Here is a 23,646-nt window from a genome sequence, read left to right as displayed (position 1 = left end):
GGACCATGGACCTGAACCAACACTTCTCAGAGGAGGACATACAATCAATCAATAAGTACATGAAAAAATGCTCACCATCTCTAGCAGTCAGAGAAATGCAAATTAAAACAACCCTAAGATACCATCCTACTCTAGTAAGATTGGCAGCCATTATGAAGTCAAACAACAACAAGTGCTGGCGAGGATGTGGAGAATAGGGTACTCTTGTACATTGCTGGTGGGACTGCAAACTGTTGTGGCAAATCTGAAAAGCAGTATGGAGATTCCTGGGAAAGCTGGGAATGGAACCACCATTTGACCCAGCTATTGCCCTTCTCAGACTATTCCCTGAAGACCTTAAAAGAGCATATTACAGGGATACTGCCACATCGATGTTCATAGCAGCACAATTCAAAATTGCTAGACTGTGGAACCAACCCAGATGCCCTTCAGTAGATGAATGGATAAAAAAATGTGGCATTTATACACCATTGAGTATTATGCATCATTAAAAAATGACAAAATCATTGAATTTGCAGGGAAATGGATGGCACTAGGGCAGATTATGCTTAGTGAAGCTAGCCAAACCCTAAAAAACAAATAAAAATGTCTTCTTTGATATAATGAGAGCAACTAACAACAGAGCAGGGAGGAAGAGCAGGAAGAAAAGATCAACATTAAACAGAGACATGAGGTGGGGGGCGGAAAGAGAGAGATAAAGGAAATTTCATGGTAATGGAGGGAGACCCTCATTGTTACACAAAATTACATATAAGAGGTTGTGAGGGGAATGGGAAAATAAACAAAGATATAAATGTATTACAGTAGATGGGGTAGAGAGAGAAGATGGGAGAGGAGCAGGGATAGTAGAGGATAGAAAATGTAGCAGAATACAACAGTTACTAATAGGGCATTATAAAAATGCGGATGTGTAACAGATATGATTCTGCAATCCGTATTTGGGATAAAAATGGGAGTTCATAACCCAGTTGAATCTAATGTATGAAATATAATATGTCAAGAGCTTTGTAATGTTTTGAACACCCAACTAAAAAAATAAAATAATAATATGAAATAAAATAATTCAAAAAAAAAAACACATGGAGAATTATTTCACTCTCATCCAGAACAATGCCTTGACATTACCCTCGCCCCAAGTAATACATCATTAGAGGAGAAGAGTTCGAAAATCTGGGAATACATAGCTGGAATTTAATATGCTCAAAATTTCACAACCTTGGAGGTGGTAGAGTAGTTTACTAAAGTAAGGGACAGGGTAAACACTCCACAAATATGGAGCTCTGCTGGCCTAAAGACTTCTTCAGAAACTGCCTCTGAGGTTGGGCACTTGAAATATATGTTGTTGTCAGGAGGTTTAGATTCCTTTGTAATGAGAGCATCAAAGCTGGGTCTGCATCTATGTGACCTGGAGGACATGGTTTCTTATGTTCCAATGAACTTGAGTCAGCAGTGCTGAATTCAATCTTTGTAGGTAAACTGTGGTCACTGGGGGCTAAGTGTCTCCCTGTGTGGACTGTGAAGCCATTTGGTCATCCTCCACATTTTGTGGTGTTTCTTGATGCTGCACTGGTAGTTTGGTATTTTCTTCACAAAATACAAGGAGTCCAACTGGGACAAAGTGTTGGAGGGAGTTTCTCACGTGTGGTGGGTCAGGGTCTGCAGGAGAATGCACCCACCAAGGTTCTATTCCAAATAGCTTGCCTCTTGACCATAGCAACGTGATTCTGAACATTGCCCTGAAACCTCTCCAAATAAAAATACGCCTTTACATATAAGGGTCTGCTCGCTGCACCATGTCAGTCTCAAGCAATTTGGAAGCCAATGGAAGATCCACATGGCCCCACCACAGATGATTTATCACACACCTGCCGACTGCAGCTCTATGCCCACTACTCAGCAGGCTCCAAATTTCTGGCATCTCTGCTCTACACCATTTTCTTGAAACCCAGTCCATCAGGCACTGTCTGGTATACTCATAGTCAGCAACAGGATATCCAAAGGTTCTCCAGTGCCACCTGGTCATGGGAATTTAAAAAAATTTCACGGTATTTATCTAGCCAGTTTTCAAGGATGAAGTTGAAGGCACTGTGGGTTTCACTTCATTCAGGAACCATTAAATGGTGAGGATGCTCATTTCAATGAAAGCTCTGGAGAACTCTCATAAGCAAGGCTTCCCAAAGAGTGGCCAATGATCACATGAAGCTAGGCGCATTGAGGTCTACCATGTGAGGTCCATGTGTGTTTTGACTCTCAACTATGGCTGCCAAGCCTTTCAGAATAAAATTATGTGATACCCTGGCTGAGATTCCCAGTGCTCTGTGCAAAGCCAACCTGGGCCTAGATCTCAGTTTCCAAGGGCAAATCTCATGCGTGGCCTCCTAAAATCCCAACAGAATTCATGGCAATATTTCTCTGAGGTCAGTACCACAACTCAGTATCTAAGGGGAATCACACCAGAGTTCAAGCCCAGGTGGACCCAGTCGTCACTTCCAACCGCCACCCAAATGACCACAATTAAAACCAAAACACTCCCACATGACCCACATCTTCTTCCATATAGACACTCATCATAACTTTTGGCTGGAGGTTTCCATAAGGGGCTCCGCCCAAGCCAGTGTCAAAAATAAGCTCCCTTGCCCCTTAATTTGACTAAACTCAGGGTGGCCTGTACACCCTTCCTGTGAACCAGATGTGATCAAATAGGCCTGCCATTAATACTGCTCCGCTTCTCCAATTTGAGGACTACTGACTGTGGATTTTAGATTCTTTATGTGAACTGGAGTCATGATAAAACCCAAGCACCTATGGGATAGAATCTGCAGGGCTTTGAGGAACTTATTTGACACAAAGGATCCCTATTCTTATGTGATGGAGGTCATGAACCTTACAGAGGAAGACGAGAAAATTCATCCACAATGACTGCTCTTTTTGCCACTTTGGTTTTGGATTTACACATGGAATCTTTCTTTAGATCCATCAGATAATGAGAAACTAAGCAACAGCCTCACACAGGGCCAATGGTCTGAATGAGACACATCTTTTTCAAAGCAATTAAGCAAAGAGCCACAGGTGATGCCCATTTATTTCCATTTGAAAACTGTTTTCTTCAGGCTTCACAAAGGGGTGGCCTAAGGCAAAGACCTTCCTGACATTCAGGGCAACAGAACAATAGGTAACCAAAAGGCCAAAAGCAGGGTTTCTCCACTGAGACTTTAATGGTCACAGTGATTTCTGAGTTTTCTGCGATTCTCGCCATTCCCTTCAGCTATCCAGTACATGGCCATGTCACAGAGCTTGGAGGTGGTATATATCTTGCACAAAAAACCATGAGCCTATTCTGGAGAGTGGCCAGAATTCAGGAAGAAAAGTGGAACTTAGGAAGATAGCAGGTGTAGCCAATTGATAAGGCAAGCCGCAGTCCATTCATAAATTGTGCAGGATGAATTCTGGGAAGGTTTCTACTAAACAGGACACATCCATTGATCCAATATCTTTTCTATAGTCTACAACCATGGATAACAGTGGGATACCCAGACATAGAAACACTCGCCTTGCCAAACGACTTACTAGAAACAGTTCACTCCAAACCAAACAAACCGCCTTCCTTGCCTATTCTCAGAATATGAGACAAAACCACAAACCCACAACCAAACCTACAAAGGCACCTCCTTCCGCCAAGTAGGTCTTTGACTATCTGGAGTGTCCTCTGACTTTTGGGCCATACTATGTTCCCCTGAAATGGCCACTCCTGTCTCCGATTTGGACTCCATGGCCAACTCTATGAAATTGTCAGGAGCCAGCTGTGAGACACTACCTGCTTTCTCAGGAAAGGCCCCTCTTCAGAGATTTCCTGCCATTTGGCCATCCTCACATTAGTAGGTACCAGGAAAGACTGACTCTGTCCTTGGTAAATCCAAACAAATGAGACCACTCAGACTGGAACTGGCCCTGGCTTTTGTGCCTGAATTCCTGGATCCCAAGATCAGAGAGTTCCATCACCAAGAAAGTGAGGTGAGGTCACTTCTTTCAGGAACTGAAAAATCTGTGGAAAGCAACCCTGGGCCTAGATCTCAGTTCCAAGGGTGACTCTTATGCGTGGCCTCCTAAAATCCAAACAAAATTCAATGCAATACTTCTCTAAGGTCAGTTCCACAACTCAGTCTCTAAGGGGAATCACACCAGAGTTCAAGCCCAGGTGGACCCAGTCATTTCTTCCAACTGCCACACAAATGACCAAAATTAAAAGAAAAACAGTCCCACATGGCCCTCATCTTCTTACATATTGTCATTCATCGTAATGTCTGGCTGAAGATATTCATGAGGGGCGAAGCCCAAGAAAGTGTCCAAAATAAGCTCACTTGCCCCTCATTTGCCTAAAGTCAACGTGGCCTGGACACCCTTCCTGTGAACCAGGAGTGATCAAATAAGCCTGTCATTAATAATGCTCTGTTTCTCCAATGTGAGGCCTACTGATTTTCAGGTATAGATTCTTTGTGATTTGGAGTCATGCGAAACTGCAAGCACCTCTGCAGGGCTTTGAGGAACTCATTTGACCCAAAGAATCCATTTTCTCACTTGACGGAGGTCAGGAACCTAACAGAGGAAGGCAAGAGACTTCATCCACAATGACTGATCTTTTTGCCATTATGGTTTTTGATGCACACATGGGATCATTCTTTAGATCCATCAGGTGCTGAGAATGTAAGTCACAGCCACACACAAGGCCAAGAGGCTAATTCAGCCACATCCCTTTCCAAAGCAATTAAACAAAGAGCCACAGGTGATGCCCATTCATTTCCATTTGAAAACTCTTTTCTTCAGGCTTCACAAAGGGGTGGCCTGAGACAAAGTCTTTCCTGACATTCAGTGCAACAGAACAATAGGTAAGCAAAAGGCCCAAAGCAGGGTTTTTCCACTGAGACGTTCCTGTTCACACTGATATCTGAGTTTTCTGAAAGGCTGGCCATTCTCTTCAGCTATCCAGTACATGACCATGTCACAGAGCTTGGAGTGGTACATATCTTGGACACAAAACCATGAGCCTATTCTGGAGAGTGGCCAGAATTCAGGAAGAAAACAGGAACTTAGGAAGATAGAAGGTGTTGCCTCTCGATAAGACAAGCTGCAGTCCATTCATAAATTGGGCAGGATGAATTATGGGAAGATTTATACTAGACTGGACGCATTCATTAATGCATTCTCTTTTCTAATGTCTACAACAACGGACACAGTGGGATACACAGACATAGAAACACTCGCCTGGTCAAACGACTTACTAAAAACAATCCACTCCAAACCAAACAAACCAACTTTCCTACCTATTCTCAGAACATGGCCTGACCTCTCTCAGATCTGGTTTCCTTGGCCAACTCTGTGAAGTTGTCAAGAAAAAGGGATGAGCCACTACCTGCTTCTTCTGGAAAGTTCCCTCTTCAGAGCTCTCCTGGCATTTGGCCATCCTCACATCAGTAGGTACCAAGAAAGACTGACTCTGTCCTTGGTAAATCCAAACAAGTGAGCCCACTGGGACTGGGGCTGCCTCGGGGTGCCTGGATTCTTGGATACAAAGTTCAGAGAGTTCCATCACCAAGGAAATGAGGTATGTCACTTTCTTTGGAACTGAATGAGGTCACTGCCTTGGCGACCACTTTCTCCTAACAGTTGCTTCCAAGTGTCCTATGAGATGGAGGCTGCCCCTACTTCCTGTGACACTTTCACAAGGTAGAATGGTATGTCAACCATAGGCTCCCAGCAGCAGCTCTCCACAGAGGCCTGGTTTGGTCCATCTTCTCTACAATAAAAAGAGAGAGGCTGATTCAGACACATCCTTCATCCTGGCCAGGTGGTTTGTCATGGAAGATGACTTTTGCTCTCTCAGGTCCTTCATAGCTGCCTACATCTTCTCCAGGTATCATTTTGAATGGACCTTTGAGGTTCTCAGCAGGTGGAATGTCCCCTACTTTCCTGTATTGTAAGAACGACTCTATCCCTGCTCTTCTGTAAAATGAGATTGAGGGAACAGTGTATGTTTAGGGTTAATAACAGGTTCGATTTGGGTTAGCAATCATTCTGTGCGATAAATAATGGTATTGGGAACCTGCGATATTTACAAGAATATCAAGGTGAAATATAAGTATGAAAACAGAAATCTAGGTATGATTTGAAACCCAGAAGGGCATTGGGCCCTTAATTGGGATACTTAGTTTTGAATTATATTCTGCAAAGATGTCTCAGACAATTTGATATACAATGGCATAGAACCTTGTACCTTGGATGTTTGAATGTAGAAAAGAACATCCAATCCAAGGGGATAGTCGGTAGGATTAGGAAGATGGTCGGTAGGTTTAGGAAGAAGAATGAGCGTAGGATTGGGACTAAAAATTCTTTAACTATAGGGTTTCAGTTAGAGAGTGAATGTAAATGTCAGCACATATGAAGAGTCAGTCACTATGATGAAATTGGGAAAATATGTAGAAAAGCAGATATCAATAGAGACATTATGAAATCAGGCAAAGTATTAAGTGAGTAATAGGAGTAGACATTTTCACCAGGGTTGAGTTTGAATATATAAACTTAGGAAGAAACAAATATGTAGTAACCAATAGGATTGACATTTGAGAGCATTAGGCAACCTGGACATGGATGTTTTTAGTAATCCATGATCTCTTTCCATTTAGTCTTTGGTACAATCATAAGTGTGACCTTTACATTTTTTGTCCAGAATATTACTGTGATAAAATGTATATGTAGATCAGGTGACATGAGTATTTCTACCACTATTTCTGGGAGCAATATATTGAAGACATAAAATTAGTATTGGGGGTACAAAGAGTGTACCCTGTGTCCATGAATATAGAGATTAAGCATGAATACACCATACAGTGAATAAATAATATAACTGGTTCCAACTTTAAATAATGGATTGATTTGATATCTGAAAATATACAATAAATTTTATATTGATATACATTCATTCATTCCAACCAGTTATACATCTAATGGTAATATTAGTGTTTTGGTTTATCATGAAGAGTGTGTGAAGTTTGCTTCAAAAGTGATTATGGAAATCGAAAATAATGTGTTTGGAAAGAATTCTCATGCAAAGACCAGTCAAGAAATATGGAGGAATACATGTGTTTTGAAGCAGGAAGTGATTGAAAGTGAAACAAATGCCTATAAATTTGCTAAATTGTTTATGAAATATATATCCTATGATGTGCATAAACTGATGAAATTGTAATGTATCAGTTTTGAATTAAAATTAACGTAAAAATACACATCATGTCCCATTGGAATCTACTTGCATTGATGTTAAACTTGGTCAGTTACTGTAGAAATATTAGGATTTTCGTGCCTCATTCACCGAAGTTAGTTTTCTTTTTTTTTTTTAATTTTTTTATGGTTGTTCTAAACATTACATATTTCTTGATATATCATATTTCACACTTTGATTCAAGTGGGTTATGAACTCCCATTTTTACCCCGTATACAGATTGCAGAATCACATCAGTTACACATCAATTGATTTACACATTGCCATTCTAGTGTCTATTGTATTCTGCTGCCTTTCCTATCCTCTACTATCCCTCCTCCCCTCCCCTATCTTCCCCTCTTCTCTCTCTACCCCCTCTACTGTAATAAATTTCTCCCTTTTTGTATTATTTTTCCCTTTCCCCTCACATCCTCTTTTATGTAATTTTATATAACCCTGAGGGTCTCCTTCCATTTCCATGCAATTTCCCTTCTCTCTCCCTTTCTCTCCCACCTCTCATCCCTATTTAATATTAATCTTCTTCTCATGCTCTTCATCCCTACTCTGTTCGTAGTTACTCTCCTTTTATCAAAGAAGGCATTTGGCATTTGTTTTTTAGGGATTGGCTAGCTTCACTTAGCATAATCTGCTCTAATGCCATCCATTTCCCTCCAAATTCTATGATTTTGTCATTTTTTTAAAGCAGAGTAATACTCCATTGTGTATAAATGCCACATTTTTTTTATCCATTCTTCATTGAACGGCAACTAGGTTGGTTCCACAGTCTTGCTATTGTGAATTGTGCTGCTATGAACATCAATGTAGCAGTGTCCCTGTAGCATGCTCTTTCAAGGTCTTTAGGGAATAGAACGAGAAGAGGAATAGCTGGGTCAAATGGTAGTTCCATTCCCAGCTTTCCAAGAAATCTCCATAATGCTTTACAAATTGGCTGCACCAATTAGCAGTGCCTCCAATAATGTACAAGTGTACCTGTTTCTCCACATCCTCACCAGCACTTGTTGTTGTTTGACTTCATAATGGCTGCCAATGTTACTGGAATGAGATGGTATCTTAGGGTGGTTTTGATTTGCATTTCTCTGTCTGCTGGGGATGGTGAGAATTTTTTCATGTACTTGTTTTTTGATTGTATGTTCTTCTCTGAGAAGTGTCTGTTCTGGTTCTTGGCCCATTTGTTTATTGGGTTATTTGTTATCTTATTGTCTATTTTTTTGAGTTCTTTGTATACTCTGAATATTAGGGCTCTATCTGAAGTGTGAGGAGTAAAGATTTGTTCCCAGGACTTAGGCTCCCTATTTACCTCTCTTATTGTTCCTTTTGCTGAGAAAAAACTTTTTAGTTTGAGTAAGTCCCATTTGTTGATTCTAGTTATTAACTCTTGTGCTATGGGTGTCCTATTGAGGAATTTGGAGCCCGACCCCACAGTATGTAGATCATAGCCAAAGTTTTCTTCTATCAGACGCCATGTCTCTGATTTGATATCAAGCTCCTTTATCCATTTTGAGTTAACTTTTGTGCATGGCGAGAGAAAGGGATTCAGTTCCATTTTGATACATATGGATTCCAAGTTTTCCCAGCACCATTTTTTGCAGATGCTATTTTCCTTCATTGCATGCTTTTAGCCCCTCGAACAAATGTAAGATAGTTGTAGTTTCCTGGCTTGGTTTCTGTGTCCTCTATTCTGAACCATTGGTCCACCCTCCTTTTTTGGTAGCAGTACCATGCTATTTTTGTTACTATTGCTCTGTAGTTTAGTTTGAAGTCTGGTATCGCTATGCCGCCTGATTCACACTTCCTGCTTAGTATTGTTTTTGTTATTCTGTGTCTTTTATTTTTCCATATGAATTCCATGATTGCTTTCTCTATTTCTAGAAGAAATGCTGTTTGGATTTTGATTGGCATTGCATTAAACCTATTGAGAACTTTTGGTAATATTGAAGCCAGATTTAAAGTTAGGTAGTCAGTGTAGTCAGGTAAATCGGGTCTAATATCAAGTGAAATCTAAAATGGAGGCCATGCTGGGAATGACTCAGGGAAAACGCAGGACAACTCATGGAATGTTAATGAAGTCCTGAAAAGGCCCTAGGCCAAAGTCCACCTCAAAGAAATGTTAATGGAGCCCAGGAAACAGCCCCAACAGACTTGGAGATAGCCCATCCCAAAAGGTGATAATTAAGCCCACCTGTGTCCCACCCCTCGGGCCTCCAACCTACATTCCATCACTGAAAGAACTATAAAAAGGGGAAAGAACAGCCCTTCCACGGATTCCACCTCTTGGGTCCCCTTCTTCCTCCGGGAGAAGTCTTTTCTGCTGTCCTTTAATAAACTTCTGATTTCTATTCTGACCTTGCCTCGGCGTGCTTCTTTGGTGTTATTCTTCAACATTGGGGAAGCAAGAACTCGTCACCCGTCAACAGCGGTTTCATATTGGAGGTCCCATACCGAGATTCTACACTGAGGTAAGTGCACGCACCCCATGTCTGTTTGAGGTGCATCTTTCTCTCTCTTTCTCTCTGGAGGGTAAGGTGGGCACCCGTCGGCTACTTAAACGCAACTAGTGCAGCCGCCACTCTTCAAGACTCGGGTGAGAGGTTTCTCGGCCTAGGCAGCTCTTAATCACCTGTTCAATACAGAGCAGGCATGTTGGGTTCTGCCAAAGCCGCTTCCAACTTTTCTGTCTGGGCCCGGAGAGCAATTGGCGTGAGTACACGGTGTCCCGAATCCCGATCTGCCTCGGATGAGTGGAGGTGGGGGAAGGTGTTTGGAACAACTGCGGAATTCCGGTCTGGGCTACTCTCAGACGATTCTTAAGGTTCCTTTCTCTTGAGCCTCCTCCCGACAGCCCCCAGGGGTATCTAGGGTGATCGGTAGATGAATGGCACTGAGGGAAAGCCCCAATCACATTTGCCTCCGTATGGGCTACGCAACACTCCAAACCCCGCATGCAATCCCTCCTGGATGCTCCCCTTCCTTCACAGGTCAGAAATGTTAGCAATTCGGGTTGAGACTGAGAAAGGCATGAGATAATTAGTAAAATCTTCCCAGGTTCCCTAAGGTGCATAGTTAACTTCCAATAGTCTGTTTTACCGCCCAATGTTTAAAATGGGCTGTGTTCTCTTTAAGCTGCTAGAGAGGCATTTTTAGAATCAACTCCTCAGGTAATCTGCTAGTCTACAGAGCAAAGGCAACAAAAGAGAACATGTTTCTCTTTTCCAATGGGTTTTTAGTGGCCAGGAGGATACAGTAATGCCCTTAAGTCTGAATCCTCCCAGGGTCTCTGGCACAGGGCAAACTGAGACCCTAGCACTTTGCTAAAGGGGACCAGAAACCTCTTGGCAAAGCAAGGTGAGAGACGGGTTTTCTGGACCGTTTAGGAAGCTCAAACCTAGGGAGACGTCCCTAATGAGAACAGTTTTCTCTGGCGCAGCGTGGGCGCCTGAGTCCTGTTTTCTTCTCACTCAGACGGGAGCTTCTCTCTCTCAAATACGCCAGGTGCACCACTAGCCTGCGTATTGAAAAATTGGGAAGTTACAAAAAGGAAATGGTGTGAGGTGCTGTATGTTCATATTTTCGTTGCTCTAAGGGAAAATCCTAAATTATGCCAACAGTGTAAAGTAGACTTAGCTATGATATCTGCTATGAAGAGAGAAAATCTTGGACTCACTGAGAAAAAATCAAGAGAGAAATTTCAGCCTATCAAAGTACATACCCTCTTCCCCCTTCAAGACCTAAGGCAGATAAAAACTGACTCTACTGGAAAAGTTAGGAGATATGCCAGATTGCCTGGGATTGGGTCTATCCAAAGGTGCTAATCCTATAAGTAAAGGGGAAACTGAGGATTTCTCAGCAGCTGCCAGAGCCATCTTCGCTCTGGGGAATTTCCTCATTCCTTCCCTGCGCTGTATGGATTACTCCACCTGAATGCAGTAAAGTCAGTCACACTGAGGCCCTTAATTTTACACCTATAGTTGCCCCTATGTGAAAACATCTGGTCCACTCATGGGGAAATCTATGCTGCCACTGATAGGAGTCATAATTAAATGGAAGTTCAAAACCTGGAGAGATATTTTCTTATCTAGTTGTCTGATTGTTTCTTGGGGATAATCTAGGCTAAATGTGTGTCTAAAAGATGATGTTTCATTGTAACATCTGGTATCTAAATGAGTTTGAAGCATTGCACAATCTTGCAGTAAAAGTTAGGGTTAGGTAATTGTTTAGTTTGATTTCAGATAATTCATGCCAGAGAACTTAGATACTTAGGATAGAAAATTAAAAGAACTCTACTTTCAAGTTGGCAAGTAACTCCCAATCATTCAGTCTTATTTTTTCATCAATTTTGAACTAGGTAGCCTGAAAAGATTTCACTAGGTGTACCAGTGCATTAATTTGGGCAAGGATAGTAAATTATGATTTGGTATCTGTTCCCCTTAGTGTGTAAGATTCAGGAAAAGAAAATGTTGGATTGGGACGTTGGTCTGGCTTATTGAAATAACATTGAATAGCAACAGTCTTGGAAATTTTTAAAGCTTAATTTTGGATATACATGGTAGTGTGTAGTTCTCTTTTAAAATTTTTTCAGGTGATTTAATGTAACTTAATACTACTTTAGAAACTTCAGAACAAAGAAAGTGGCTTAATGATCCTGAAGGGATCTCTTCTGATGGTAGCTTTATATTATTAAGCAAGATCCTATTTTCAGTTTTGTGTGAGCAAGTTTTTCTAGTGTAGGAAAATGTAAAGGTATGAAATTTTATAAATTGTATCTTAAACTTGTATCATAATTTTCAACATCCAAACCTGGAAATTGTGACTTATGGTTAAAATGCCTTAGGCATGAGGTTTGTGCTCAAAATTCCAGTTTTCCCAGTTTCTCCCAGACCTCAGCTAGGACTTAAGCTGATATGCAAATAGAAGAAGCCTGGAGCACTCAGTAGGAGACAGATCTGAGACCCAAGGAAAAAAAAAGGGGTAAAAGTGTCTTTTTATGGGAACTCAAACTAGATTAAACCAAAGAGTAATTACAGGCCGGTCAATTTTTTTTTCTAGGTGTTTTGCTTTTTCTTAGATTTTTGTATTATTTTTGAGCTCATGATTTTGATCCTACAGACAAGTTAACATTTTTCTGATAAGTTCTATTTTTGATCAACTATGGAGTTTTTAAACATTGCAATGAGATTTCACCTGAGAAAGCAACAAGGCTTTTACTATTGTGTTGTGTTACACTTGTGTTACGTGTTGTATGTCTGTATGTGTGTATGTATGTTCATATATCATGCAGTGATATAACAATTGACAGATGAGGAGCGCTCATGAAAAATTTTAAAAATGGATCCAAATATCTTTGATTCACCTGATTCAAATGGCTCAATTTAAATTAGGTAAACAGATGAAAGTAAAGATGTCTTTAAAATTAAGCATATAAGTTTTTCTAGGTGTTCAAAAATAAAACCTAACAAAATGTTGATGTCTATAAAATAATCTGATTAAATTCAAAATTTACAAGTATTGTTTCAAAATGTGAGCAGAAGGAGGTTAACAGATAAAAAAGAAAAACTAGGTATGGATTTCATAGAGGGAAAATGTGTTTCTGGATAAGAGTCTATATGATTAAGTAATTAAGAGGGTTTAAGTAAATGATATAAGAAGGTCTGTGTAAGTTGCTTATAAGTGTAAGTTTTTGAGCAAGTAATCTTAAAGAAATTAAACAGCTGGTTAAACAAGTGCTATTGTTTTAGAGAATTGTGCTATGTTATCTCTTTAAAAGCTAAACTTGGTTAATATAAAAACATCAATGTAATTGGTGCTATTAATGTGTTCACATCTTCCAGGTATACAAGTCTGTTAGGTAGAAGCTTTAGAAAGAGCATTATATCAAGCTATGTTCTAAAGTTGTATGGTAATTTTAGGCTTAAAAGAAAAACATGTTGGAGATTTATTTATATCATTTGTGCTCTATAACTGGGCTTGTTATCAATAAGATATGTACAGTTCTATGTTACCTTTTTACACTGAGATACAACAAGTGTATTTTTAAGTTAATGAAGGCTTAATCTGTGTAAAGGTTTTATTGTAAAACACAAAAGTACTTTACTACTTTTCTACAAAAGGTTAAAAGTTTTCAACCTTTCTTTAATTCATGTTTTAGATGTGATATTATGTTGTGTTTGCTCAAGTTCACAACAATTTATGTAGGCTTTGTAAAATAATGTTTAAAAAGCAAAGATCAGTTTCAGAACTATAGTATTTAAGATCTATGAAGAGCCCCAGCTTACTTGAGATAAGGCTCTGTGTCCCATCTCACTGCATGTGAAAGTGACTATGAAAGAAGTAGGCTAGATTTCAGTACATTTAAAGTTGTGCCCAAAAGTTGTTTTTTGTCAAGATTACTAGGATCTCAAACAGGGGATATAATGTATAACTCCACCAAAATTCAAGGTAGCTATTACATGAACTAAATATGTTTTTACTCTTGATAATTTTATCTTGTAGTTTTCAAAATGGCTTAAAGATTGCCTGTTAATGTTTTGCAGAGGTACTGATTTAAGAACTCACAACCTGGGTTTTGTAAGATAAGGAGTTATCACCTACAGGATAGAGAGATAGACATTAAAGCCCAGTGCTCTTAATATAAGGCTGTTAAAACTTATTTGCTGGATGTTTAAGATTAAGTTTTAAAATTAAAAATTTGGCTCTTGCCCTCTGAGTCAGTCTGAGTCAGGGGATAGGGGACTTTTCCAAAGAGCTTTGCAACTCTAGGCCACATAACCTCCCGATCAGGGAGATTAATGAGACCAGTGGAGGACAGAAAGCCAATCAGTGCATTTGCTGTGAAGAGGAGGGTCATCAGAAAAGGGAGACATGCCTGATGCTTTCGAGTGAAGCCACATGGTCAAGCAAGGCCTGGACCCATCCTAACGCAAATGGCACTAGCAGATCTGAGAAGCTGCTGTAAGTTCCCGAGGACTCCCAAGGAAACTCAGCTGACTGTTAACAATAGATAGAAACAAAAGTCAGTTTGACTTGCTTCATCTTAAACACTTAGCAAAGACAGTCAAAGCCAAAACACAGCTATTCCTGGGCATTTTAAATAAAATAATAGTTAAATGTAACTTCCATAAATAAGTAAACTGGAGGCTTCAAAAGATTCGCAGACAGGAATGCCTGATAACTATCAAACGGAACTGCCAGAGTAGTTTTTAGTTCAAGGCCTTTATTTGCTAGTATGGTTATTTCTCTATTAGACAGAGAGGTCATACTAGTAAAAGGATTTTGCAAGTCAGATGACATTAAGTTATTAAACTGTATCTTAAGGAAAAGGACATCTGTAACCCTAAAAGTTAAATGTGTTTACATCCCTGACAATTCTGGCAATGTGACAAATATCCTTAAAGATTTACATGCTCAGATAGAAGCCATGTTCTCAGCGACTTTGTCATGGAAACAATATCTTGGCTCCTGGTTCTTGGTACTTCCTGGTGGAAAATATTGTTAGTCTTTGTCTTTGCCATCATACTCATTGGCATATTCCTGTGCTATGGGATTTATTGCTGCATCAATCTGGTTCCAGTACTAATGAATTCTTGTTTCTCTTATAAACAACCCATCACTAATGGCCTTCCAATCTATTACTTCTCAATCAGACTTCTATCATGGACCCATTCGATAGACCCGATTTTTAAAGGGGGACTCCAAACTGCTTGCCCCACACCGTCCCTTTTCAGCCTGAAGAAGCCAGAGAGATTTTCTTTGCCCCCTTCCTTACAGCAGTAAGGAGTTCCCAAATTAGAGGGGGGAATGAAGCCAGATTTAAAGTTAGGTAGTCAGTGTAGTCAGGTAAATCGGGTCTAATATCGAGTGAAATCTAAAATGGAGGCCATGCTGGGAATGACTCAGGGAAAACGCAGGACAACTCATGGAATGTTAATGAAGTCCTGAAAAGGCCCTAGGCCAAAGTCCACCTCAAAGAAATGTTAATGGAGCCCAGGAAACAGCCCCAACAGACTTGGAGATAGCCCATCCCAAAAGGTGATAATTAAGCCCACCTGTGTCCCACCCCTCGGGCCTTCAACCTACATTCCATCACTGAAAGAACTATAAAAAGGGGAAAGAACAGCCCTTCCACGGATTCCACCTCTTGGGTCCCCTTCTTCCTCCGGGAGAAGTCTTTTCTGCTGTCCTTTAATAAACTTCTGATTTCTATTCTGACCTTGCCTCGGCGTGCTTCTTTGGTGTTATTCTTCAACATTGGGGAAGCAAGAACTCGTCACCCGTCAACAGCGGTTTCAATATCACCATTTTGATGATGTTAGTTCTGCCTATCCATGAACATGATATATTTTTTCATCTTCTAAGATCTTCTTCTATTTCTCTCTTTAGAGTTCTGTAGTTTTCATTGTATAAGACTTTCACATCTTTTGTTAGGTTGATTCCTAATTATTATTATTTTTTTTTAGGATATTGTGTATGGAGTGGTTGTCCTCATTTCCATTTCAGAAGATTTGTCGATGATATGCAGGAATGCCTTTGATTTATGCATGTTGATTTTATATCCTGCCACTTTGCTGAATTCATTTATTAGCTCCATTAGTTTCTTTGTAGACCCTTTTGGGCCTGCTAGAAATAGAATCATGTGATCTGCAATAGTGATAATTTAAGTACTTCTTTTCCAATTTTTATGCCTTTTATTTCTTTTGTCTGTCTAATTGCTCTGGCCAGTGTTTCGAGTACTATGTTGAACAGAAGTGGTGAGAGAGGGCATCCCCGTCTTGTTCCAGATTTTAGAGAGAATGCCTTCAATTTTTCTCCATTCAGAATGATGCTAGCCTGAGGCTTAGCATAGATTGCGTTTACAATATTGAGGTATGTTCCTCTTATCACTAGTTTTTTTAGAGTGTTGAACATAACAGAATGCTGTACTTTATTGAATGCTTTTTTTGCATCTATCGAGATGATCATATGGTTCTTATATTTAAGTCTATTGATGTGGTGAATAACATTTATTGATTTCCGTATATTGAACAAGCCTTGCATCACATGGATGAATCCTACTTGATCAGGATTCACAATTTTTTTGATATGTTTTTGTATCCAATTCGCCAGAATTTTATTGAGGATTTTTTCATGTAGGTTCATTAGAGATATTGGTCTGTAGTTTTCTTTCTTTGAAGTGTCTTTGTCTGCTGTGATAATCAGGGTGATGTTGGCCTCATAGAATGAATTTGGAAGATCTCCCTCTTTTTCACTTTCCTGAAATACCTTGAAAAATATTGGTATTCATTCCTCTTTAAAGGTTTTGTTAAACTCTGCTGTATACCCATACGGTCCTGGGCTTTTCTAAGTTGGTAGTGTTTTGATGGTTTCTTCTATTTCCTCAATTGATATTGGTCTGTTTATGTTGCTATATCCTCCTGACTCAATATGGGCAGATCATATGACTTAAGAAATTTATCGATGCCTTCACTGTCTTCTATTTGATTGGAGTATAAGGATTTAAAATAATTTCTGATTATCTTCTGTATTTCTGAAATATCTGTTGTGATATTTCCTTTTTTAATCCCTTATGCTAGTAATTTGAGTTCTCTCTCTTCTTCTCTTTGTTATCATGGCTAAAGGTCTGTCAATTTTATTTATTTTTTCAAAGAACCAACTTCTACTTTTGTCAAGTTTTTCAATTGTTTCTTTTGTTTCAATTTCATTAATTTCAGCTTTGATTTTAATTATTTCTTGCCTTCTACTTCATTTGCTGTTGCTTTCATCTTCTTTTTCTAGGATTTTGAGATGAAGTATGAGATCATTTATTTGTTGGTTGTTTCTTTTTTTAAGGAATGAACTCCAAGCAATGAATTTTCCTCTTCGAACTGCTTTCAATGTGTCCCATAGATTCCGATATGTTGTGTCTGCATTTTCATTTATCTTTAAGAATTTTTAAATTTCCTCCTTGATGTCTTCTATAACCCATTGATCACTCAGTAACCTATTGTTCATTCTCCAAGTGAAGCATGATTTTTTCTTCCTTCTTTTATCATTGATTTTTAGTTTCATTCCATTATGATCAGATAATATGCATGGTATTATCTGTACTCCTTTATATTGTCTAAGAGTTGCCCTGTGACATAATATATGATCTATTTTTTAGAAGGATACATGTGCTGCTGAGAAAAAAGGTAACTGCTTGATTTTGGGTTTTATATTCTACATATCTCAAATAAGTCTATGTTATTAATTGTGTTATTGAGTTCTATAGTTTCCTTATTCAACTTTTGTTTGGAAGATCTGTCCAGTGGTGAGAGAGGTGTGTTCATGGCTGCCATGATTACTGTATTGTGGTCTATTACACTATTGAAATTAAGAAGAGTTTCTTTGATGAACATAGCTGCGCCATTGTTTGGGGCATATATATTAACGATTGCTGTGTCTTGTTGGTGTATGGTTCCCCTGAGCAGTATGTAGTGTCTCTCTTTATCCCTTTTGATTAACTTTGGCTTAAAATCTATTTTATTTGATATGAGTATGGACTCTCCTGCTTGTTTCCGAAGTCCATATGAGTGATATGATTTTTCCCAAACTTTCACTGTCAGTCTATGTATGCATTTTCCTATCAAATGCGTCCCCTGTAGGCAGCATCTTGTTGGGTCTTGTTTTTTGTTCAATTCTACTAGCCAGTGTGTCTTCATTGGTGAGTTTAAGCGATTAACATTTAGGGTTATTATTGAGATATGGGTTGTTCTTCAGGCCATATTTGTTTATTTATGTTACTAAACATGGTTTGTTTTCCTCTTTGATTATTTTCCCCCCTTTAATGTCCTACCTCCCACTGTTGGTTTTCATTGTTATTTTCCATTTCCTCTTCCTGCAATGTTTTGCCGAAGATGTTTTGTAGAGATGGTTTTCTAGCTGCAAATTCTTTTCACTTTTGTTTATCATGGAAGGTTTTAATTTCATCTTCCATCCTGAAGCTTAATTTCGCTGGATACACAATTCCTGGTTGGAACCCATTTTCTTTCAGTGTTTGAAATATGTTATTCCTGGATCTTCTAGCTTTCAGAGTCTGTGTTGAAAGATCAGCTGTTATCCTGATTGGTTTACCCCTAATGTAATCTGCTTCCTTTCTCTTGTAGCTTTTAAAATTCTCTCCTTTTTCTGTTTGTTGGGCATCTTCATTATAATGTGTCTAGTTGTGGCTCTCTTATGATTTTGCACATTCGGCGTTCTGTAGGCTTCTAGGACTTGGGATTCTGTTTTATTTATCAAGTCTGGGAAGTTTTCTCGTATTATTTCAAGGAATAGGTTGCTCATTCCTTAGGTTTGGACCTCTATACCTTCCTGTATCCCAATGACTCTTAAGTTTGGCCTCTTTATGTTATCCCATATTTCTTGGATGTTCTGTTCTTGGTTTCTTAACAGTCTTGCTGAGCTGTCTATGTTCTTTTCAAGTTGAAATACTTTGTCTTCATTGTCTGATGTTCTATGTTCTAAGTGTTCTACTCTGCTGGTAGTATTCTCAATTGAGTTTTTAAGTTGGTTTATTGCTTCCTGCAATTCTAGGATTTCTGTTTGTTTGTTTTTACAACATCTATGTCCCTACATAGTTGATCTTTTGCTTCTTGGATTTGTTTATGTAATTCATTGTCAAAGTTATCTTTAATTGTCTGATTTTGTTGTCTAATGTCTTCCTTGAGACTCCAGATCATCTAAAGAATGAGTATCCTGAATTCTTTATCTGACATTCCATCTGATGCAGCTATTACCTCTTCTAAGATTGTGTTGACCTGCATTGCTTGTGGTCCTTTATTTCCTTGTCTTTTCATACTGCTCGCGTTTCTCTCTGCTTGTTGAAACTGTTGTGTTTTTGAAATTTTCCCCCTATATATTTATATTGCTCTTGTATAGTTGAAAAGTCTCCCTTGAAGGAGCGGGGGGCGGCTGTTCTGCTCCTCCAATTGGGGTGATCTATCTACCACGCTGACGGGCTGCTGGGCCTGTTCTGCTGGTTGGTCGCAGGTCTGTCTACAATGCGGGCGTGGGCGGGGGCTCTGCTCTGCTTCTCCTCCATTTGGTGTGACGTGTCTACAACGCCCGCGGACGCCTCGGCCTGTTCTGCTGATCCATTGCAGGTCTGCCTACCTTGCAGGCGTGGGCGGCAGCTCTACTCTGCCCTTACTCCAATTGGGATGACGTGTCTACCATGCCGGCAGGACGCTGGGCCTGTTCGCTGGTCGGTCGCAGGTCTGTCTATTTTGTGGGCACGGGCAGTGGATCTGCTCTGCCCCTACTCCAAATGGGGTTATGTGTCTGCCGTGCCGGCAGCCCACTGGGCCTGTTTTGCTGTTCGGTTGCCTACGTTGTGGGCGAGGTTGGTCGCTCTGCTTTGCCCCTACTCCAATTGGGGTGTCGTGACTAGCATGCCGGCAGGTCGCTGGGCCGGTTTCAGGCACGGGCGATGGCTCTGCTCTGCCTACTCCAATTGGGGTGATGTGACTACCTCGCCGGCGGGTCGATGGGCCTGTTCTGGGCATGGGCGGTGGCTCTGCTCTGCCCCTATTCCTATTGGGGTGACCTAACAACCACGCTGGTGGGCCGCTGGGCTTGTACTGGGCGTGGGAGAAGGTTCTGCTCTGCCACTACTCCAAAAGGGGTGCCGTGTCTACCACACTGGCGGGTCGTTGGGCCTGTTCTGGGCATAGGCGGTGGCTCTGCTCTGCACCTACTCCAATTGGGGTGACGTGACTACCACGCCTGCTGGTCGATGGGCCTGTTCCGGGCACGGGCGGTAGCTCTGCTCTGTCCCTACTCCAATTGGGATGACGAGACTACCACGCCTGCAGGTCGCTGGGCCAGTGCCGGGCATGGGCGGCGGCTCTGCTCTGTCCCTCTGGCTTGAAGACAAAGTGAGAGAGACTCGGGTGTTTGTGACTCACTTTTTTTACCAGGAGACCAACTGTTTCTCTCACCGCTGGTATCGATGAAGTTATCTCCTCCGCCACTTTGTGATGACTTCAGATCTCTAACATGTTGGTATCCCATGCGAATGGCAGCATTTCGTTCCCTTTGCCGGATGACCAAAGCAATGGGTGAGTCCTGATCGGCCCTCACAAGCCCCATCTCAATCCTGTTGCCACTGCCTATGAAGGCTTGGTAGGTATTTACCTCCACAGTATTCAGCAAGACCTAGACCGAGAAGCAGTTTCCGCGGGTTCTTTAGCCCTGGGCCTGATCAGTTCCAGGAGCCAGAATTCGGCCGTTCTGGGCTTGGTGTATGTTCTGATAGGAGCAGGCCTGAGTAATTTGTCTCCGAGACACAGGCGAATGGTAGCCTGAGATTACCTGTTCTATAGCTGAATGAGCTGCTATCAGTTGAAAACAGGAATGGTGACGTCAGCTCTCCAAGATGGTGGCCCCTGGCTTCCTCTGTGGTCTGACTGGTGTGGAAAGCCGAATTAGACCGCGTATTTCCCTGGTCTCAAACCCAGAATTCAGCAATGAGCACAGTGATTGTACAGCTGGCAGGAGCCCACAGAATCCGCACCACTGAATATTTGTGTTGCTATCTCATTGCTTCCCAGCACGCGCCACAGACTCTAGCCGCAGGGTGATTTGCTGAATAAGCAGCATGACGCTCCATGCGGACAAATCACTCACGTTTGAGCCCCGTAGCTGATGCTCGTGAGATGGAAATACTTCCACTAGGTTTTGGAGCACCCAAATTTTGCTGGAAATTGGTCATTCTCCTGCACAGTGACGCTGTACATGGGGTTGATGCACTCCTTTCGCTGTCATCATATGACCCCTGAAGTTAGTTTTCAGTACTAGGAAACGAATATGTATTTCAGGTGGATGAATATTTCTGAGAATAAACTTGTGAAAAGTTGATTATAAATCCACATACATAAATATGAATGAATTTAGGGAGTGCATAATAAGACAAATACATTTCATATTTTGAAAAATCTGGAGAGTGAATATATATATATATATATATATATATATATATATATACACACACACACACAAACACACACACACAGACATTAAAAAGTAGCATTATGTATGCCAATTGAAATTCACCATGAAATATATATCATCCACAGATCCAAAAATATTCATTTTCCTGAACATCAATTTATGTTGTTCAACTAGAATGCTGACCCATATGTTGAATTTTCAGTTCCAACAGCGTTTAGTAGGAGTGATCTTTTCTTACAATTTGTATCTGCCAAGTCAGCCACTTCACAAAAATGTACGTGTGATACCTGGTAGGATTCTATATATGCATATAAATATACAAGTGTGAATAGGCTAAAGAGAAAGGGATACAAGAATTCTCATGTTTGTTAACTTTAAAAACTCAAGGAGAATTTTTTCTATTAAAAATTGACTAGATTTATAACTATATGTGAACCTAAAAAATACATGTGCTGAATAGGCTTCAGAGAAAGGGAGACATTTATTCACATATTTGTTAACTTTTAAAACACATGGAGAACTATTTCAATTAAAATTGGCTAGATTTATAACACCTACCATTTATCATACGAAACGCAAGTCCAACTATACACCATGCCTCCTGTGAACCTCTTGTATTTCTATTTTGTCTGGGTTATTTTTCTGCATCATATTAAGATTATAAGTAAAAGTCTAGAAGGGAATTTGTTAGTGTCAGGGATTCAGTATTTCGAATGGAAAATTGGAAATTGTATCCAATGTGTATGCAAATATGTGCTACACAAAAATCTTCCCACTCTCATTCAGAACAATGCCTTGGCATTACCTTCGCCCCATGTAAGACACAATTAGAGGAGAAGAGTTAGAAAATCTGTGAATACATATCTGGAATAGAAAATGCTCAGGAGTTCACAAATTTGGAGGTGGTAGAAAAGTTTCCAAAAGTAAGGGACAGGGTAAACACTCCACAAACATGAAGCTCTGCCAGCCTAACATCTGGAGAAACTACCTCTGAGGTTGGGCACTTGAAATATATTTTGTTGTCAGGAGCATTAGCTTCCTTTGTAGTGAGACCATCAAAGCTGGGTCTGCATCTATGTGACATGGATGACATGGGTTCTTATTTTCCAATGAACATGAGGCAGCAGTGCTGAATTTTCTCTGTGTAGGTAAACTGTGGCCACTGAGGGCAAGTGTCTCCTCATGTGGACTGTGAAGCCATTTGGTCATCCTCCACTTTTCATGGTGTTTCTTGCTGTTGCACTAGGAGTGTGGTATTTGCTTCATAAAATAAAAAGCATTCACCTGGGACACAGTACTGTAGGGAGTTCTGTCAGGTCGGGTTCTGTTGGAGAATGCACCAACCAGGCTTCTATCCCACATAGCTTGCTCCATTGACCATAACAACCTGATTCTGAACATTGCCCTGAAACCTCTCCATATAACAAGATGCTTTTACATATAAGGGTCTACTGGCTGCAAAATGTCAGTCACAAGCTATTTGGACACCAATGGCAGATAAACATGGCCACACCAGAGATTTTTTATCACACACCTGCCCACCATGGCTCTAGGAACACTACTCAGCAGGCTCCAACTTACTGGCATCTCTGTTATACACCATTTTCATGAAAACCAGTCAATAAAGGCAATGTCTTGTATTCTCATGATCAGCTAGAGGACATCCAAAGGTTCTCCTGGGACACCTAGTATTGGGAATTTCAAAAATTTCATGGTTTTTATCTGGCCAATTTTCAAGGATGAAGTTGGAGGCACTGTGGGTTTCAATTCATTCATTAACCATTAAATGTTGAGTAAGCTCATTTCAATGAAAGCTCTGAAGAACTCTCACAGGCAAGGCTTCCCAAAAGATGGCCAAAAGGTCACATGAAGCCAGGCCCATTGAGGTCTACAATGTGAGGTCCATGAGCCTTTGACTCTCAACTATGGCTGCCAAGTCTTTCAGAATAAAATCATGTGATATCCTGGCTGAGATTCCCTTTGCTCTGTGGAAAGCCACCTTGGGCCTAGATCTCACTTTCCAAGGGTGACTCTCATGCATGGCCTTCTAAAATCCCAACACAATTCATGGCAACACTTCTCTGAGATCAATTCCAGATCTCAGTCTCTATGTTGAATCACACAAGAGTTCAAGCCCAGGTGGACCCAGTCTTCTCTTCCTACCACCATACAAATGTTCACAGTTAAAACCAAAACACCCCAACATGGCCCTCATCTTCTTCCATGTAGACACTCATAATAACCTCCGGCTGGAGGTTTCCATGAGGTACACAGCCCACGTCCGTGTTCAAAATAAGCTCCCTTGCCCCTCATTTGCCTAAAATCAGCGTGGCCTGGACTCCCTTCCTGTGAAACTGAAGTGAAAAAATAGGCCTGCCGTTAATTCTGCTCTGCTTCTTCAACTTGAGGCCTAC

This window comes from Callospermophilus lateralis, chromosome 16 (genome assembly GCF_048772815.1).
Source record: "Callospermophilus lateralis isolate mCalLat2 chromosome 16, mCalLat2.hap1, whole genome shotgun sequence".
NCBI classification, from domain to species: domain Eukaryota; kingdom Metazoa; phylum Chordata; class Mammalia; order Rodentia; family Sciuridae; genus Callospermophilus; species Callospermophilus lateralis.
The sequence above is the reverse complement of the archived record's forward strand: the minus strand, read 5'-3'. Positions refer to the sequence as shown.